At 47.1% G+C, this 20,616-nt stretch overlaps 1 protein-coding gene across 4 annotated transcripts in view; it reads right to left on the bottom strand.

Moving 5' to 3' along the window:
* The window catches only part of TBC1D1 (TBC1 domain family member 1), a 237,908-nt gene extending 231,553 nt beyond the window's left edge, over positions 1–6,355 (bottom strand). The window contains exon 1 of one of the 4 annotated variants that reach the window (XM_025438017.3): positions 5,717–6,334. The gene's annotated coding sequence lies outside the window, so the exon portion shown is untranslated. Of the gene's footprint in view, positions 1–5,716 lie in introns of all 4 variants that reach the window. The other 3 variants (XM_025438018.3, XM_025438020.3, XM_025438019.3) reach the window with 3 other exon arrangements.
* Positions 6,356–20,616: the final 14,261 nt, after the last annotated feature.

Below are 20,616 nucleotides of genomic sequence, written 5' to 3' on the forward strand. Positions count from 1 at the left end.
TCTAACTGTTGACAGCCGCTAATCCCAAGACATGTTTAAAGAAGTACTAGAATTATTACAAAGGAGAGACCTGAGATCTACCAATTAGTGCAGATGGGGCAGTTATTAATATGGTGGCAACAATATACAGAATTATTTTCCGTTTTCTTGGAAGGCAATATATCCACAGTGCAAAATAAATTTACACAATTTAGAATTTCAAACATTTAATAAATAACCAGTTACCAAATTAGACATTGACAAAGCTATTTAAATGTGCAGAGCTCTCATTTTCATTTGAACAAGCTATGGCACATTCTTTGTTTCTCTGTAAAAAGCTGATTGGTCCTTAAAACCACTCATAAATGAACATATATGTCTGGCTGGCTTGGTCAGAAGACATGTGACCCTTGATCTCATGAGTTCGAGCCCCACAGTGGGTATAGGGATTACTTAAGTTTACAAAAAAATTTTTTTAAAAGATTGTATTTATTTATTCATGAGAGACACAGAGAGAGATCCAGAGACGCAGGCAGAGGGAGAAGGAGCCTCCTATGGGGAACCCAAAGCGGGACTCGATCCCAGGACTCCGGGATCACGCCCTGAGCTGAAGGCAGGCACTCAACCACTGAGCCCCCCAGGTACCCCATAAATAAAAATTTAAAAATAAAATTAAGTTCTGCCCCAAAGATAGCCCTAATTATTTATCAGCAATTCAGATTCTGCTGATGTAAGATTCATGGTAACTTAGACTAGGTAACTGTCTGTACTACTTTTAAGGTTTTATTTGTTTATTTGAGAGACAAAGAGAAAGACAGAGTGATCATGAGTGGGGGAGGGGTAGAGGGAGAAGCAGACTCCTCACCCAGCAGGGAACCAGATGTGGGACTCATCCGGAAACTCTGGGATCATGACCCGAGCTGAAGGCAGATGCTCAACCGACTGAACCACCCAGGCACCCCTGTCTGTACTACTTTCCAATACAAAGTTCTGTGAGGGGCAGCCCCGGTGGCCCAGCGGTTTGGCATCTGCCTTCAGCCCAGGGCCTGATCCTGGAGACCGGGGATCGATTCCCCCATCGGGCTCCCTGCATGGGGCCTGCTTCTCCCTCTGCCTGTGTCTCTGCCTCTCTCATGAATAAATAAATAAAATCTTAAAAAAAAAAAAAGTTCTGTGAAACAGATGACCTATTCAAATAATACTAATACAGCATTATGTTATTTTGTAAGCCGTCTCAGTCCACATGATTTGCATGCAACCTTGACCATCCGAGGTAGAACCGCCCATTCAAAGAGGGCACGTGTGCCTCCTTCCCACAGGAACAAATACTGAATCTGTTATTCCAGTGAACTTCCAGCTGTGTTCTTGCTGGTAGCTTCACCTGTGCACCAGCTGTCCCTCACAGAGACCGTCTGTACGCTACACAACCCCTGCCTACCACTGTCCCTAAACATGGTAGGCACCCCAACCACTTTTATCACATATGCTGTTACTGGAACAGTTGCCCTCACCTTGTTGGTGAGTCCTTCTGTGTCAAACATCCCTTTAGGCATGCACATAGAATTATAAATTCTGAAAGCTGGAAATGTCCTTTTAAGCTCTTTAGTAATTTCCCTTATATTTGAAATGAGGAAACGTGGCTGTGGAGAAGCTAAGAGGCCTGTCCAAGTTGGGTGACAGAATTAGGACAATCCGGTCGCTGACCGCCATCCAAGTGCTGCAGAGGACCTATGTTTCCTGATGAAAACACTTTCCAGTGTGAAGCTGAGAAGACGAGTCACTTATCTTCTCCAAAGCTCAAGTTTATTCTCATAAGAGAATGCAACAAGATCATCCTCGAGTTGTCTTCTATCGGGTAACTCTAATTTTCATAATGTCTAATACCAAATGTCCCCAACACTGTGTGGGGATGGAAAGCTGCTCTCGTCTTCCTGTCAAGAATACAAATGTGGGGGAGGGACAGGAAGAGAGAATGGGGTTTATTGATCAGGAAGTGAGAGAAGAGATGGTGGGAGTTAGCAAGCCGTCGCTGGGAACCCCCTCTCTTCCCAGCCCCCCTTTGTGCCCTCCCAGCAAACCAAGGGGACTAGGATGGGGACTTTCCAGAAGCCAGCAATACCACAGCCACTACAGACTCAGCTGTCACCCTCTCGGAGTGCTGGTGGGAGGACAGGAGGGAATAAAAGGGGGATAAAGGGAGCCGTGTTGAAGCTTCTAGCTCCAAGCCAGGTTAGGGACCAGCCAAGACTGGCCAGTTGTTAGGGACCCCCAGGATGGGCAGGGAGTCCCCCGGATAGCTATTCACTTCCCCTTACAGATCAGTGGTTTAGTTTTCCTGTTCTTTAGCCCAGATAGAGTGGGCATGAATTTTTCTGCCACCCGAATCCTCTAATCTCACGCAGTGGGATCACATGGGGCGTGGCTGCACTATTTGTCCCAGAACCCCACCCCATCAGAGCAGCTTCTCCCAGAGCCATCACGCGGAGCTCCTGGAGCCCATGGATCTAACCTCTTCATCATCAAGGATGCTCCGGCCTTAAGTTGACACATAAAGTAATGATGTTTTGAATGACTTCCTTCCTACATGGATCAGAGCCAACTTAAGCCTCGTCCTCTAGGATGCCATGGCCACTTCCTGTATTCTCTTCTACTTTGTGGCACAGGAGAGAGGGGTGGGGGCCTTTGCTGGCCCTCAGGGAGCATGAATATCCCTCCCTCTCGCACAGCTGCTTTGTTATTCTCCTGAAGGTAATAATAATAATAATTTTAACACATAACCTAATAGTACTCACTATGTGACTGTTAACTAATTGAGCTCTCACAACATCCCTGGACAATAAAGATTATTATTATCATATCTAAATAAGGACTCTGGTGGATTTTTACCATTATGAGCGCCAATCTTCAGATAAGAGATGAGAAAGAAGGGGCTGGCACAGAGAAGTAAAGTCACTTGCCCAAGGTCATACCAGCAGCAGATGGCAGAACCAGGTTTTGAACCCGGGTCCTTCCCGTCTAGACTTTCCACCTGCTCTTAACTGCTTTGCTAGAGGAATATTTATTGACCAATTAATTTTACCTCTTCTTGGACATTACATATATGATCTTCTGAATTCTTACAACTTGGAGATGTATGTTTTATCATCCCCATTTTCATAAGGGTCCCCTAGCTAATGATGTAGACAGGATTTGCCTTATGCCCAAACTTCTATTCTTTGTGATATAAATATCTCTAGAAGAGAATAACTCTAAAATATCTTTTTCGTGAATTAGCTGGCTTGTTTTTCTATCTGAATTTTGCTTGGTCTCATTAATCTAAATATGATGTCCAAATTAAACCTTAGAAGTGTAAAAGATATAAATATAATAATAGCAATAAGCAATATTTACTGAGTGCTCACTATGTATCAGGCACTATACTAAGAACTTTACTTGTATGAATTCATTAAGTTTGACAACAAACTCACAACTACTTACCTACTTTGGAAACTTAGATTTACTGATCAGAATTAATGTGTCGTTAAATATGTACGCTCTCTTTTTAAGAGAAAAACACTACTGCTTGTCAAAAGGATACAGACACACTCAAAATTAAATGCCTCTTTGTTGGCGCTAAAACATATTTCCTACATCCTGCACAGCTTTACTGAAACCCGAGTGTCAAGATTATTCATATGGCCCAAATATGACGAATCCTTTTCTAAACATTCGAAAACCTGAAAAGGGACACAGTGCCCTTCAATCTAAGAACCCAGCAAATGGAAATCTCAGCTTGAAAATGTCAAAAATTGCGAGAATGGAAACCCTCATGTCCTTTGTGAAGAATCTGGTTTAAAGATCTTTTTCTTGGAACACGGGGCTGGGAAGGAAAAAATGAAGATAAAAGTCAGTTAAGGCGATTTGTAAGGTATCAGTTCTGCACTGAAAACCTACAGCCTCTGCCATCATCACCAGGGGGCTTCGAACCCAGGGCTGCCTGTCTGCTGAGTGGAATCACGGGCACTTTCCCACACAGACTCTGATCCTCCAAGTTTTAATGACCAAGAAAAGAAGAGGGCCAGAAAACATGTCACATACTGGGGGCTCTGTGGCCATTATACTTGAGAAGCACAGCCCAGGAGACCGGGAAAGGGGTAAAGCCAACTACACCAACACAGAAGCAGAGTTAGGTCATCTGGGGGATGTAAAGAGCAGAGGCTGGGGGACTTCAGAGAAATGCTGTGCCGGGCAGAAAAGGGGCCTGAGGGAGTTGCCATTTTGACAAGATAAAATTAGAAGTATATTCAAAGACAGGGTCCTCTCAAGCAGGCATCCCTACTCCCGGCACCATAATGATCAGACATGCTGGGTGGATGGGGAACTGGTAAGCGCCAGGCCGCCTGGTGCAGCACTCCCTGCTGCTCACCCAGTCTTACGCCCTAGAAGGTTCCAGAAGGCCTGGCAGGAGCCGCCCACCCACACCTGGCTCCGCACAGCAGTCCACCTGATTGTGATGCAGCCTCTCTGGTGGAGGCTGCTTTCTCCGCAAATGCAAGGCAAAGATCATCAAGAGCTGGGTAATGAGGAAGAAAAGGCAAGTTGCATTTCCTCCGAGTCACCCACTTCCTCCGCAGACCCTGTGGTACCACCTAAGTCAATTAATGTCATCCCAAGACTGGTAGGACAGCACCCAACGAGAATGCTACGGCAGTGAAAAGGGAAATCCTGGGATCCCTGGGTGGCGCAGCGGTTTGGCGCCTGCCTTTGGCCTAGGGCGCGATCCTGGAGACCCGGGATCGAATCCCACATCGGGCTCCCGGTGCATGGAGCCTGCTTCTCCCTCTGCCTGTGACTCTGCCTCCCTCTCTCTCTCTCTGTAACTAACATAAATAAATAAAAAAAAAAAATTAAAAAAAAAAAAAAAAAGAAAAGGGAAATCCCCAGACCTCTCAGTGGGAAGGACAGTGGCAGGAAGCCCCATTTGCAAAACTCAAATTTGATGTTAGCAATTTATACCATGATGAGTTTTCCCCCTATTTTACTGGTTTCCAAATGGCTGGACAAATCAACATAAAGACCTTTAGGTTAGTTATCACCCGATACTTTTATTTCCTACTTTGAGCCACACGTAGTCCCTTTCCCATCTCCTCGCACTTAATTAATAGTCTCAGGATCCTCCTCTTCTGTTCACTTCAGGAAATATCCCCTAAACATTTCACAGGGCACCCTGTAATTCACAGCTGTGTCTACCGTCCGGGAGCTCTTATTACATCAGTCGTTACCTAGAGATAAATCTAAGGAGAAACCCCTTTTTATGGTCTTATTTCCCTATAACTTGATAAAAAAAAAAAAAAGAAACAGGGAGATTCAAGACTGTGATAAACATTCTATTTTAAACAGCTCTAAAACACCCGTTTGCAAAAGCAGTCAATCCTTCTTTATACAAACTTTTTTTTTCATGCAATGTTCTAATTCCTTTAGACAGGCTTCAGGATTCTCAGGCAGGAGCTGATCCTGAGCAACTCCTCGTCCCCAAGCAAGAGAAGCCACCTCACTAAGGCTGGTTTCAGGGATCCCTGACCCAGACTAACAGAACATGAAGTGTTCAGAAATGCAGGGGAGTCATTTAGCAAGGTGGATTCCCCGGCCTGGCGACAACTCTGCATTCAGTCTTCCACCCCAGCCCCTCCCACACAGAGCAGGCCCCCACCCCCCAAAAAACAACAAAACTTGAAGGTGGCTATGCTCCAACTCTTACCAATCCCATCAAATGTAGGCAGAGAATGAATTCCCGCTTTCCAAAAGAAGGGGTTTTTCTATCAAGGCCTCTGTAGTCCTGCTTACGCACAGGGCGAAAAGTTCTGAAGTTGGGGCTCGTTGAGATAGCGGAGTGTCTTGGGTGTGACCCATGTAAACCAGGTCATTTAAAAACGCTCTTTCAACGTCTGATTATATCAATACAGGAAACCATCCAACCATCCCAGAAGAACGAGAAGATCTCCACCTCACCCATTAAACGCCAGGAAGGTACTCTGAGGAGGGCAGAACAGCCATCACTTTCAATTTCTTTTCCTTTTGAAGCAACTCACAGAGAACAGCCTATTTTAAACAAAATAGCAGGTAAAGCCACCTCTAGGGGGATGTCCAAGGAAACCGTCTCTTGAAAACCACCACCACCGCGCGCCACCAAGTTTGAGGGGTCCCCTGATCACAGAGGGTCAGGAAGGAAGCTGCGAGAAACAATTAAGCAGGGTTTCACGATGGCTGGCGCAGGATGTGCCCATAGAAAGAAATGTTGTGCGCGCGGGTGGAGCTGCCAAAGTCACTACCGCGAAGTACCGGGAACTTGGGAAGGATGGCGAGGGGCTCCCTTGCCCGCCCGCGCCCAGCGCGCTCGCCCTGCGCACCCCACAGCCCCAGAGATGTCTGGCGGGGCGGATGCCGCGCGAGCGGGGTGGGGGGCAGGAGGAGGGTGCCCCGCGCCGCGGGAGGAGCTCCCGGGCCGCGGTGAACTTGAAGCTTTCACTTTCGTCCAAGCAGGGGAGCAACGCACCCACCCCCGCCCCCCCGGCCCCCCGGCGCCCCGGAAGCCCCCGGCGCGGCGCGCACAGCAGCTACGCCCCGGGGCCGCGGGACTGCAGCCTCGCGGGCCCGGGAGGGGCGTGCTGGGGCGGGGCGGGGAGGGGCGTGCTGGGGCGGGGCGGGGCGGGGCGGGGCGGGGCGGCCGGGGCCCCGCGGGGGCGCGCCAGCCCCGGGAGGCACCCACCTGGCCCGCGGCGCGCTCAGAGCCCGGGGCCCGGCCGGGGCGCGCAGGTGCTGGCGCGCGGCGCGGGGCGGGCCGGGGCGGGCGGGGCGCCCATGGCCCGGGCGGGGCGCTGTCCGGCGGCGGGGGGCCGCGAGGGGTCCCCTGCCCCCGCTCCCGCCTCGCGGTCACCGGGCTGAGGACGCGGCGGGTCCCGCGGCGGCGGCGGCGGCAGCAACAGGCTCGGCGGCGGCGGCGGAGGAGGCGGAGGAGGCGGAGGAGGCGGAGGAGGCGGCGGAGGCGGAGGCGGAGGAGGCGGAGGAGGTGTCTGCGCGCGGCTCGCGTTTCCTCCTCCCCGGCAGGGCGAGCGCGGGGGAGGCGAGGGGAGGGCAGAGGCCGGGATCGCCCGGCTGGCTCCCCGGGGGCCCGAGCGGGGCACGCGGCGCCCCTCCCTCCCCCCCGTCCCCCTCCCCGCCTCTCCCCTGCGGGCGGCCCCTCCTCACCCTGCCGGGCGGGGCGGGGCGGGGGTGCGGGTGTCCGGGCGCAGGGCCTGGCCCGCCGGCCGCGCGGAATCCGAGGCCCGGGCCCCGCGTGACCGAGGCGCTCGCGGCGGGAGGTGCGGTCGCACGCGCGGGCCCCGGCCGCCGCCTCGTAGCAGGTGCAGGTGGCCCTGCCCGCCGCGCTCCGCCGCTGCCGCCTCGCCAGACGGGCACAGGGAGAAGGGCCCGGGACGCGGGAGGACGGCCTCGCCCCCGGCCCGGCCCGCCCCGCCCCTCGGCCCTAAGCGCACGGAGCGACCCCGGGCTCTGCGGGGCGCTGGCCGGCCGGGCTGGACGCTCGGGGCGCGAGGAGCGAAGGCTGAGACGTCGCCCCTCCCCAGGGCAGCCCGGTCACCCCCTTTCTGACCCGGCGCGTGTCCCTCCCGCGGCTCCGGCGCGCGCACCCCCCGGGTCCCCCCCGGGCCCCCCCCGCATCCCCTAGAGGGGGGCCCGGGGAAGCGGGCCTCGGGGTGTGGAGCGCGCCCCCGGGGACCAAGACGGGGGCTGGGGATGGCCGGGCGCAGGAACCCCGCACACCTGCCAATGCCCGTCCCAGCGGGGGCCTGGGGGCAGGTTCCCTCCAGGGGGAGCGGGGCGATCTGGGGCACGCGGGGGACGCGGCCCCGGCTGCGGGGACCAGTGAGCTGCAAGGAGACCCCGTGGGATGCGGGGCGCGGCGGGGGCAGCCACCGGAGGAGGCGGCGGTGGAGGAGCCAGGCGGCCTCTCTTGCAGGATTTTTTTTTTTTTTTTTTCTTTTTTGCTCAGTGGAGCTGGAAGCTGACTTTAGGGAAGTGGCTGAGAGTTAGGACAGCGGAGTTGGACTTAAAACCCAAATCCCAGCTGCACCACTGGGTTGGCCCCGGCAAGCTGCTGCACCGCTGTTCTCCATTCCCTTACCTGGAACATGGGACGGCTGCACGCTTGGGAGGACGACTGCGAGGACAAAATGGGAAAGTGCGTGTCGAGTGCTTACTTAGCACGCTGGCACGAGTGTAGACCTCGGTTTCTGGCAGCAGCTCTCATTACCGCGGCTGGGAGGTAAATAGAAAGCCAAGGTCCTCCCCTCCCAAGCCCTACCGGTGGGTTCTTAGAAGCTGACTGAAGCTCTTTGAAGCCTTTTTGATTAGACCTCCCCCATGGGATTCCTTGATCCCGTTCCTCTGGATGCGCCCATCCAGGGAAGGTGTATTTCGAGGGGACACAAAAGTGTCACACACGGCTTGTTCTAAAACACTCCTAAAAGCAGTGGCTGTTATTCATAGCCGGGGCCAGTGGCTATGGTAGGTGCTGGACATATATCGTTTGTAATCCTTTTTTTTTTTTTTTAATTGTTTTTTTTTTTTTATTGTTTGTAATCCTAACGAGAATTCTGCTGTGCAGAGGTTATTAAATCCTACTTGACTAGTGAGGAAACTAAGAGGTTAATGCCTCTTGGCGGTGCTGGGACCCCCCCCCACCAAGATCCAAAGCCGCTTGTAACACACTTCTCTCCAGCCACTGTGTACCTCTCTCGTAGCATCAGCTTATTCTGTGTTATAGCACAGGCATTTGTGTCCTTAGCTTTGAATTTTTAAAAGAGAGGTGAAGAATATATAAACAGACATCAGTACTCTAATGACTATGACCTTTATTGGGTTATGGACATTTTTCTTCATGAGGTTATAAGGACCAAATAAGCCAGTTAAGCCATATTGTTGTCTCTTGGATCACACCATGATTATTTCACATCTTTATCTCCAATTCCCCTATATAGTTCTCTTTCCCTCTTTGCAGCAGCCTTCTGAACACACCTACCACCAGAGTGCTAGGATGTCAAGATAGGTACACGGTCATCCGTTTCACTGACACCCCCAAACTGCCCTTCTATCATATCCTGCCAGGCGATGATAGAAACTATGAAACTATGACCTAACAACCCTGCATGCTAGCCACTAACCCCCTGGGAGGTGGAGTCAGGCCAAGGCTGAGCACTGCATGCAGAACATCCTGGCTCGAACCCCCTCCCATCTGCCACCCCACAACCTTTGCTCTTCCTCACTAGCCCCCTTCACCGCTACTCCATCCACACCCCCAGTTCCAGAGTGCAGGAAAACTTAGTACAGGCAGGCAGCCAGATGGGATGCTCATCAGGTCACCAAGGTAGAAAGTGAGAGGGGTGAGGGGCAGAGGTAGGCCTAGACCCCAAGTCTCTCATATTTTTGTGGTGTGGAGGGGCGAAACCTTTTCCCACCCCACTGCTAAAATCTAGCAAGTTGCAGCTCAAGGGTTACAACTTAGTGGGAAATGACCGCCTGCCCTGACCCTACCCTGGGTTAGGGAAGGGCCATTTCCTTGTGTGGACAACCAACCTCTGGACCTCTAGCTCCTCCTGAAATCCTGCCATGAATCATTCTTCTGGGGGTTTCCCCTATAGATTCTCTCCTAATGTAGTCCTTTGCAGCATATGTAATTGTTCATTGTTAAGGCCAAGAACATTTATATCAACTTAAAGATGGCTATGGAGCTCTAAAAAATTGTGAACAAATGATGCCACTAAATCAACTGGGAAGCCCAGGGACAGAAAGAAAACACAGAGGCCATTTTCCTTTTAAAAGGGCAAGGGAACCATATATAAATCTGGAGTGAAAAAGCTTTGGTTAATGTAGGAAAGAGACCTTTAATAAAATAAAAATAAAATTATTATTAAATCGATCAGTTGTTGAAATGTTCATAGTAGTTTGGAACCCAAACTATTATTGCTATGATAACCTAATTTCTAAATATTCATAATAAGGTAAGAGTTCTTAACTAGTGGGCCTATTTCCAAAATGAGCATCAGTAAAAGCAAAAAAATTAAGATTATGCTGGATAGAATCCTAGGACGGTAAGGTGGTTCACCAGACATGCTCCCACCAATTGAGGGTGCCTTTCTAGAGCCTGAGGTGGAGACAGTTTCTGAGACAAGCCCAAGCTCAGTGGGAAAGGGTGGGAGATGGAGAATCGGTGTGGAAAGCATAGAAACAGGCAGCACGGCCAAAGCGGAAGCAATGCTGGCTAATTCCCCAATCCTGCCAACCCAAGGCATAACTATTAGCATGTAATCAAACGTTAAATCATTAGCTTTAAGAAATATTCCTGGGATCCCTGGGTGGCTCAGCGGTTTAGCGCCTGTCTTTGGCCCAGGGCCTGGTCCTAGAGTCCCGGGACCGAGTCCCACGTCGGGCTCCCGATATGGAGCCTGCTTCTCCCTCTGCCTGTGTCTCTGCCTCTCTCTCTCTCTCATAAATAAATAAATAAATAAATAAATAAATAAATAAATAAATAAATAAATAAATAAATAAATAAAATCTTTAAAAAAGAAAAAAAGAAATATTCCTCACCAGGGCTCCTGGGTGGCTCAGGTGGTTAAGTGTCAACTCTTGATTTCAGCCAGTTTCATGCTCTCAGGGTCCTGAGATCGAGCCAGCATCAGCCTCCACACTCTGCAGGAAGTCTGCTTGGGGTTCTCTCTCTGGCCTTCGCCTGTGCATGCCGCCTCTCTCTCTCTCTCTCTCTCTTTCTCTCTCTCTTCCAATAAGTGAATAAATCTTTTTTTAAGTGAATAAATCTTAAAAAATAAAAGAAGAAGAAATATTCCTCATTGACAAGGAAATGAATGGAAGTCAAATCAGAGAATACATTACATTGTCTAGCCTACAACACTAGAACCTTGGGGTTGCTTTCTGAAAGGCACAAGAATGATAAAATATAGTGTAGGAAAAATAAAATGAGCAGTTAGCCAATGTGGATCTCAGAATTTCAGCAATTTAAGTAAACAAAAGTTACACTGCATGGGAGACTCATGCTTACCATGGATGAGACAACATAAATCTACATGCAGCGAGAGCAAGTGAAGTGTATAGAGTAAGCTTCTGTGAAGTGTCTAATTTCCTTTTATGGACAAAGCAGATAAAACTCTGGGCACTGCTTCCATTTCCCTTTTCAGCTTCCTCTCCTGTTTGTTAAATCCTTGCTGTCTCTGCACAAGCAACGGTTCCACGCAGCCCTCTAACAGTATCGAGCCTTTACTTGCGGTCCCCACTGCCCACCTGAGCCCGGTTTTGTGGGTTTGAGCATCAAGCACCACGCTAAGCAGCAAATGTCATAAGATAGCATGTCACCTTTTTGTTATAGTATCTGGATTTGTCTCAAGTCAGTGAGAGTTTCTTTGTATAAATTGTAGGAGTTCTGGATCTTGGGGATTTTACCCAGACCCAAATGGGCAAAATGACCAAGCTTCCACTACTGTGCGATTCCCGCTTTATTTAATCCTGATTGCTATTAGCACATTACTGGTACATAGGGTGTAATCTCACCTAGAAAAATGTAGTCGAAAAAAAATTAAAAAAAAAGAAAAAGAAAAAGAAAAATGTAGTCGCCGGCTACCTGGTCTCCCTGCTTTTGTCCTCGCCACCCTGCAGTCTGTGTTTAATACAGCAGTCAAGCGAAGGTGCTGAAATATTAGTTGGGCCGTGTCATTGCTCTGCTTAGAACCCTCTCACGGCTTCCCAGATTTTCCAGAGTAAAAGTTCGTCATTGTAATGGTTTATAAAGCCCTGTGGGACCTTCCCCCTTCCCACACTACTACCTCTGTACTTCCTTGCCCGCTACAAGCCCTGGGTCACTCTGCACACACTGACCATGCCAGGCATATACATGCCCCAGGGCCTTTGACTCCCTCTACTCTCTGCCAGGTGGGCTCTTTCCTCAGATATCCACATTACCCCTAGTTTACCTTCTTAAGTCATTGATTAAAATAATATCTTCTCCTTGAGGCCTTCTCTGGCTAACTTTTTGAAAGTGGAAACCACTTGTACCCCTCCCCCCACAAAAAAACCCACCACACACACACACACACACACTGCTTATCCTCTTTTCCTGATCTATATTTCTCCATTCTTCATAGCACTTATTGCTAATATGTTACTTGTATATCTCTTGTTGTTGTTACTTAAGCATCTTGTCACGGTTCCCTCTGCCACCACCCAACCCCATGAGGGCAGAGAATTTTTTCTGCCTTGCTCACTGCTGCCTGCTGTATCTTCAATGCATAGAATAGAACCTAGCATGTAGTGGACGTTCAATAAATAGGTGCTGAATGAATGAATGAAAAATTTGTGAATTCATTGAGTATCTATATAGGACTTCCCTTAGATTAGAAACTTTCAAGGTTTCCCTCTATTTACCCCTTTGTGATCTTGTCCAGTTTCTCAACTGTCCTAAGAGTTCATTCCTCCCCTTCAGGTGAGCCGAATGGTAAAACACATTGTTTCACCTTGTTTCACCATCGACATAGGATCTGATTTTCAGATATACTATGAAAGGGTTGTAAAACCATGGAACAGCTGAGAATTCATCCACACTCAATATTTGTCCCAAGTTTGGTTAAGAAAAATACCATTTTGGAGTACTATCTGAAAGATACACAGTCCCATTTGCCCTTAGAATCTGGACCCCCTAAAATCAGCTTCTGTATCAGGTCAACCCAAGTGAAAAGCAGTTTGCCGGGACTGTATCCATAAAAATTCCTTTTATTGGGATCCCTGGGTGGCGCAGCGGTTTGGCGCCTGCCTTTGGCCCAGGGCGTGATCCTGGAGACCCGGGATCGAATCCCACATCGGGCTCCCGGTGCATGGAGCCTGCTTCTCCCTCTGCCTGTGTCTCTGCCTCTCTCTCTTTCTCTCTGTGTGACTATCATAAATAAATAAAAATTAAAAAAAAATTAAAAAAAAAATTCCTTTTATTGAATCGCACGTTGACATTTTCACATTTGCCCATACCAAGGGAATACATTTTATAAAAATGCCCTATTCAGTCTGAGGATATTATTTAATACCTAACATAATGTCCTTTTAAGGAGAATCCAGGAAAAACAATGCTCTTAGGGTTCTACCGGGAATAACTTTTCTTTAGTAATTGGTGGTATCTTCCTCCTTGCACTAACGAATGTGCTCATGGGTCAGATTTGGGATCCGTTGCTTGATGAGTATTAAGGTCATTTGTATATGAAGTCATTGATTCACAGATGCCCTTTCTAAGCCTTTGCCAGCTCGTGTTTTCACCCACCCAAGACAAAGTATAAATAACAATATACAACCCCACAAAGCTGAATTAGACTATCTTGTATTCTGAAGTCACGTTATTTCCACTTTGTAGGTATTATCAAAAGAATCTTTTATGAAATGATGGTGAGAGTGGTAGGAGCCTTTGTCGGGTTGTTTTAGTTTTGTTTGTGAATGCTTTTACCTGGCAAAAAGAGTATGCTGGCACACTTCTGTTCTTTCCTAGTGTTTGGGAAAATTTTACTAGTTCAGAAAATCTGAAGTCGAAGAGTCAGTGGTTTCCCTTCTAGCTTCATACAACCTCACCTATTTTCTCTTCCTTTAATTTTATTTTCTTATTCACTTGTTTTTAAGGTTTTTGTTGCCTTGTACACATTTAAGACATCTTCAAGGGGCACCTGGCTGGCTCAGTCCCTACACCATACAACTCTTGGTCTCAGGGTCATGAGATGAGTTTCAGCCCCACATTGGGTATAGAGATTACTTTAAAAATAAATAAAAATCCTATGGGTTTGGGGCTCCTGGGTGGCTCAGTTGGTTAAGCATCTGCCTTTGTCTCAGGTCATGATCCGGGGTCCTGCTATTGAGCCCCCTTGTAGGGCTCCCTACTCAGTGGGGAACCTGCTTCTCCCTCTCCCTCTGCTCCTCCCCCTGCTCCCTCTCTCTTTCTCTCAATAAATAAAAATTGTTGAAAAAAAAACACAAGGGTTTTATGAATGTAAAAAAAAAAAAAAAAGACACCTTCAATTGTTTCTTGATTGTGGCAGACAAAAAGGAAGAAAAGGAAGGAAGGAAGGAAGGAAGGAAGGAAGGAAGGAAGGAAGGAAGAAGGAAGGAAAGAAGGTAGGAAGGAAGGAAAGAAGGAAGGGAAGGAAGGAAGAGACTTTTTGTTTTTTTGTGTAACAAAACAAAGAACACACCGACCTGCCCCAGCTTAGCGTGCTCCCCAGCTCTAGGAGGCACCAACGCTCTCATTCATCCCCCCCCTGAATGTGATCTGCAAGTATCCAGGGCTTTGTAATTGACAGGGCTCATCTTACTTAATCCTCTCAGTAGCCCTCAGGGGTATTATTTTCCACCTTTCCCTCATTGGCAGAAAACTTGGGGTGGGGGAGGGGATGGGGATTAGAATTTTAACCTGGACTTTCTCCCTCCAAGCCTAATTCTTTTCTTCCATACCATATTACCACCTCTTAAAACTACTCTTTTTGAAGGTTGTATCATGCAGAGGTTTGGGTTTCTTTTTTTTTTTTTTTTAAGATTTTATTTATTTATTTATGAGAGACACAGAGAGAGAAGCAGAGACACAGGCGGAGGGAGAAGGAGGCTCCCCGCGGGCAGCCCAGTATGGGACTGGATCCCAGGACCTGGGATCACAACCTGAGCTGAAGGCAGATGCTCAACCACTGAGCCACCCAGGTGCACATTTGCTTTTATTTTTAAGGAGACATCAGGAGACTGGTTATTTCCTTGGCCTTCGGAATAACCTTCCTTGCTGCAAGGTGTCCTGGGGGAGGCCTGTGCTTCTGCTAGGTCCCTCTGACCCTTTAGTTTAAGGGAGCATTGCATCTGCGGAACTGAATCAAGGTTCCCTGGATCAGCATATATTGAAGAAATGGGCTGCAGGGTAGTCTCCTTTTGGTCACCGTTCCTATTGCATAATAATTCACATTGTGCAACAGCATTAGAGCAGGAGTTCGCTTCATTACTTGGTAATTTCCTTTAACAGCAAAACTGAGCTAGAGACATTTGGTCCTCTTCTCATTTTCCTGTTGCTAAATATAAAACGTAAGCTAAAGTTGTCGTATTATTCAGGGGAAAGGAACGTGAGTTTTCGAATTAGAAGCTTAGAGAAAAATTAATATGAGGAGATTAAGGAAAAATTAAGATTTAAAACACCAAGCTTCCTAAACTGGCAGGTGTGTACCCCAAAGGGATTAGTAGAATCTTTTGACCCATCAAATTTTGTTGATCAGCGATTCTTTCTATGGACTTGAGCTAGGCTCGGAAGTGATGGAAAGACAGATGACACATTGTCCCCGTCCTCAGCACTGTTAATGCTCTTTTAATTCAGAGTTAACAAATTTTGGCCCATTTACTAAATATTTCAGCCTTTGCAGAAATATTGGTCTCTGTTTCGACTTTCAGTTCTGTCACGATAGTGTAAAAGTCACCATAAACTATGTGCCCACAAATGAATATAGCTGTCTTCTAGGGACCATGGACACTGAAATGTGAATTTCACAAATTTTTGCATATCATGAAATATTTTTTTATTTTTTTAAATCACTTAAAATGTAAAAACGACTTCATCAAACTCTAAAGCTTCTGAGCAGCAAAGGGACCCATCAACAAAGTGAAACGGCAACCTATGGCAGGGGAGAAAACATTTGCAAACCACATATCAAATAAGGGTTAATAGGTGCTTCTTTAATAACGTTAAATAACAAGATCTGGCCGTAAGTCTAATAACAACCATGATTTTGAGTAGTGAGTACGTATGATATTCTGAGATACCTGTGACAACTGAAATGTGACGTGAAAATCTGTGACTTCCACTGATAACAAACTCATGAGAACTGATAAACCTTTGTGGTTGTGTTGATCGCATTTATAATTGAAGGAAAATCCAAATTTTTATTAGAACTGCTAGAAGTAACTTTCTAAAAAGTCTCCGGATTCTATGCATAGAGCCAGCAGAGAGTCTTTCATCTCAGGTTAAGAGGTCCTGAGAAGTCAAGGAGAATGGGGCTGGGGAAATCAGATAATTAGAAGGGCCTCGTCATTGACAGCACAGTTTTTTTTCTTAAAGATTTTTCAAATCTCGGGCAGCCCGGGGTGGCTCAGCGGTTTAGTGCCGCCTTCAGCCGGGGGCCTGATCCTGGAGACCTGGGATCAAGTCCCATGTCGGGCTCCCTGCATGGAGCCTGCTTCTCCCTCTGCCTATGTCTCTGCCCCTCTCCCTCTCTCTCTCTCTCTGTCTCTCATGGATAAATAAATAAAATCTTTAAAAAAAAATTTCAAATCTTTGAGTAATCTCTACATCCAACATGGGGCTCAAACTCGCCACCCTGAGCTTGAGAGTGGCATGCTCCACTAACTGAACCAGCAGGGCCCCTGAGATCACAATTGTAATAAAGATGAGAAGACAGAGCCACCTGACTGGCTCAGTCAGTTAAGTGTCTGCCTTCAGCTCAGGTCATGATCTCAGGGTCTTGGGACACAGCACCCTATCAGGCTCCCACTCAGCAGTGAGTCTGCTTCTCCCTCTCCCTCTGTGTGCTCTCTCTCTCAAGTAAATAAATAAAATATTTTAAAAAGACAGAAAGAGATGAGAAGAGACAGAGAGATTTAGAAGACTAAGTTGAAGTGAAATGACTCAGCAAGGAGAGAGGAATTCTAAGTACCATGTGCAAATCTGTCCCCATCCATGTGGCCTATTCCCCTACTCCTTTAAGAGAAACCTGGAAGGGCACCTGGGTGGCTCAGTCAGTTAAGCATCTGCCTTTGGCTCAGATCATGATCCCAGGATCCTCGTGATGAAGTTTTGGAATATAGGTGAGGTCCGGAGCCGACGACCAAGGAAGAATTCTTGAGACGTCTTCGGTGCAAAACGGTGGTTTTATTAAAGCACAAGGGCAGGATCTGTGGGCAGGAAGAGGGCTGCCCTGGCCTGTGAGGGGTGGCTGATTATATACTTGCAGAGTTGGGGGAGGTAAGCAAAAAAGGGAGATTTCAAAAGGATTTTCATGTGCTGAGGAAGACCTACAGGATACTGGAGGCCTTGCCACTGTCAAGTTAAAGATTGCTTTTCCCTTGACACCTGGGTGGCTCAGTGGTTGAGCATCTGTCTTAGGCTCAGGGCATGATCCCGGCGTCCTGGAATGGAGTCCTGCATCGGGCTCCCTAAGGGCAGCCTGCTTCTCCCTCTGCCTGTGTCTCTGCCTCTCTCTCTGTGTCTCTCATGAATGAATGAATAAAATCTTTAAAAAAAAAAAAAAAAAAAGAAAGAAAACAAGATTGCTTTTCCTTCTAGCAAGGCATTAGCAGGAACACAATTGGAAATTTCCTGAACAATGTCACACATATCCCACCCCGGGTGGGGGTCGTTTGCAGGATATCAGCTGTGTTTTGTGCAGCTAGCTCTGTTCCCTCATCACTCAGATAGAGCCCGCATCCATTTCTGCTCAGGGAAGAGTCTGCTTCTCCCTCTCCCTCTGCCCTCCCCGCAGTGCCCCCCGCCCCCAACCCTGCTAGTTCTCTCTCTCAAATAAATAAATAAATAAATAAATAAATAAATAAATAAATAAATAAATAAAATCTTAAAAAAAAAAAGTGTCTCTGCCCCCAACTCTGTTAGTTCTCTCTCTCAAATAAATACATAAAATCTTTATTAAAAATAGATGTCTCTGTTGGTTAAGCGGCTGCCTTTGGCTTGGGTCATGATCCCAAGGTCCAGGGATAGAACCTGCCTGCACATTGGGCTCCCTGCTCAGTGGGGAGTCTGCTTCTCCCTCTTCCTCTGCTGCTCCCTCTGCTTGTGCTCCCTCTCTCATTCTCTCGCTCACACACACTCTCTCAAGTGAATGGATAAAATCTTAATAAATGAAGCATTATTTTGGAAAAGTGGTTTGGAACAGACTTACTCTCCCCTAAGAAGACACCTTAACTTATCAGGAGCACTCGCTACTTCTTTAGTATCGCCTATACTGGTGTGAACAAGGGTGATTCTTTCTTTTGAACTTTTACATTTCTATATTTTTCTAATTATCGACAATAAATGTGTATTATTTTATTATGGGAAAAGTCTAAGGTTTATCTCTGCTCTTTATTTTGGGATATCTTATCTGTAGGAGACAGTCAGCTGTGTTCCTCAACATTAAATTAGAATTTGATGAAGGGGGCAGCCTGGGTGGCTCAGCGGTTTATTTTATTTTATTTTATTTTAAAGATTTTATTTATTTATTCATTAGAGACAGAGAGAGAGAGAGAGGCAGACACAGGCAAAGAGAGAAGCAGGCTCCATGCAGGGAGCCCGAAGTGGGACTCGATCCCGGGACTACCAGGATCACGCCCTGAGCCGAAGGCAGACGCTCAACCGCTGAGCCACCCTGGGGTCCCTGGCTCAGCGGTTTAGTGCTGCCTTCAGCCCAGTGCCTGATCCTGGAGTTCCAGGATCCAGTCCCACATCAGGCTCCCTGCATTGAGCCTGCTTCTCCCTCTGCCTGTGTCTCTGCCTCTCTCTGTGTCTCTCATAAATAAATAAAAAAAAATTTTTTTTAAAGAATAGTTAAAAAATAGAATTTGATGAAGGAAGAGAGGAGGAAAAGATGGAAGGAAAGAGGGAAGGAAGAAAAGAAGGAAGGAAGGAAAAGGGAAAAAAAACTTAGGTTTCCATACAATTCCAAGTTACTCAACTTTAACTAGGCCCCATTACCTCTTGGTAATCCTTTTAATTCATCTCTTACCCACTCATCCTGCAAACACAGGAGTGAGCCTTGACCAAGTCCAGCCAACCCTACCCAAGGCACAACTACCTATCGGATCCCAGCCCACATTGCGAATCCACAGGCTGTGCTAATTAAATGTCTATTGCCTTAAATCATTCATGTGTGTGTGCATTGGGGGAGGGGTTGGTTCTTCTGCAGCAAAAGCTAATTTATACAAGTGAGTAATGTTTTCCAAATCTATGTCTCCTGGCAATTTTCCCATATTCCGCAAGTGCTCCAAGATGAACAGACTTTGTGTTATGACATCTATAGATGTTCTCAAAACCCAGAGTTTCTTCTGAGTGGCTAGTATTTTCTTAGTGCCTCACTACCCAACCAGGGCTTTAAAATTCTAGTTACGGGACGCCTGGGTGGCTCAGTGGTTGAGCGTCTGCCTTCGACTCGGGGCCTGATCCCAGGGTCCTAGGATCGAGTCCCACGTCGGGCTCCCTGCATGGAGCCTGCTTCTCCCTCTGCCTGTGTCTCTGCCTCTCTCTCTGTCTCTCATGAATAAATAAAATCCTTAAAAAAAAAACAAAAATTCTAGTTACATTGGGCATCCTGCAAAATCACACCTGGACTCAACCTCAGCCTCCAATCTTCACAACTCACGTCTTCCTGTAACAGTGACAAGACTCCTTCCACAAATCTGTGTTAAATTCCTCTTTAGTGTTCCAGAACCACAGAAGCTCCTCTACATTTGAATGCTCCTTTGAAGGAAAACCCCATACCTGTTGCACTGACCAGCATTAGATGGCCAAGGATCAGTTCCTTGCTTTGTAAATTTAGGCAAATTATTTAACTGACTTCTATTGGTTCTCGATATTCTCACTCATAAGACAGAGATAAAAATAATAGTATTCACCTTATAGTGTCGTCAATGGGATTAATGAGTTAATAAAGGGAAGCTATTTAGAACAGATTCTAGTATTCACTAAAGCATGCAATTATCGGTATTACTCAGGGTTGTAATTTCTCTTCTTTCCCTTCTCTGGAACTTATCAGCCTTCTTTCTCTCTGGAGGGAGAATGGGATGCTAACTTAAGAGACTATTTCTTTCAGGTGCAAATTAAACAAACTCCAATCTTTTTGAAGTTCTTCAGGAATTCAGGAATTCTTCAGGAATTAGCACTTGTGAGCTTTAGAAACAGTATAATGGTTTCTAAAAAAGAAAAAAAGTGTAAAATTATTTTCTCTTCTAAATGGTCAAGATTTTGCCAGGCAAGCTTATCCAAAGCCAGTAACATTTTTTTTTTGACTTAAAATTTAACGATTTAACAATCTTTCAAAAATCTTTCAAGCCCTGTCCCCACCCCCCCCACCCCCGCCCCCGCAAATGGTATTTCGCCTGGAGCTAGCAGGGTGTGTGGGAAAGGACTGTTAGGAGTGAGGCAATTCTGGCTACACGTGGGCTGTGCAGGTATGGAGAAGGCTCACATTTGAAATGGATATTAGTGCTAGATAAAATATTTTTTATAATTTTTTAAATTTTTATTTATTTATGATAGTCACACACAGAGAGAGAGAGAGAGAGAGAGAGAGAGGCAGAGACATAGGCAGAGGGAGAAGCAGGCTCCATGCACCGGGAGCCCCGACGTGGGACTTGATCCCGGGTCTCCAGGATCGCACCCTGGGCCAAAGGCAGGCGCTAAACCGCTGCACCACCCAGGGATCCCCGATAAAATATTTTTTAAATGTTTCAAAATATATAGTTGAACTCCAAAGAAAGAAAATCAAGCTTCCTAGGTGTTGAAAAAAGTTTCCTAGGTGAACTGGGAAGAACAGAAAAGCAGCTGAAGCATCCATG

This window comes from Canis lupus, chromosome 3 (genome assembly GCF_003254725.2).
Source record: "Canis lupus dingo isolate Sandy chromosome 3, ASM325472v2, whole genome shotgun sequence".
Lineage (NCBI taxonomy): Eukaryota > Metazoa > Chordata > Mammalia > Carnivora > Canidae > Canis > Canis lupus.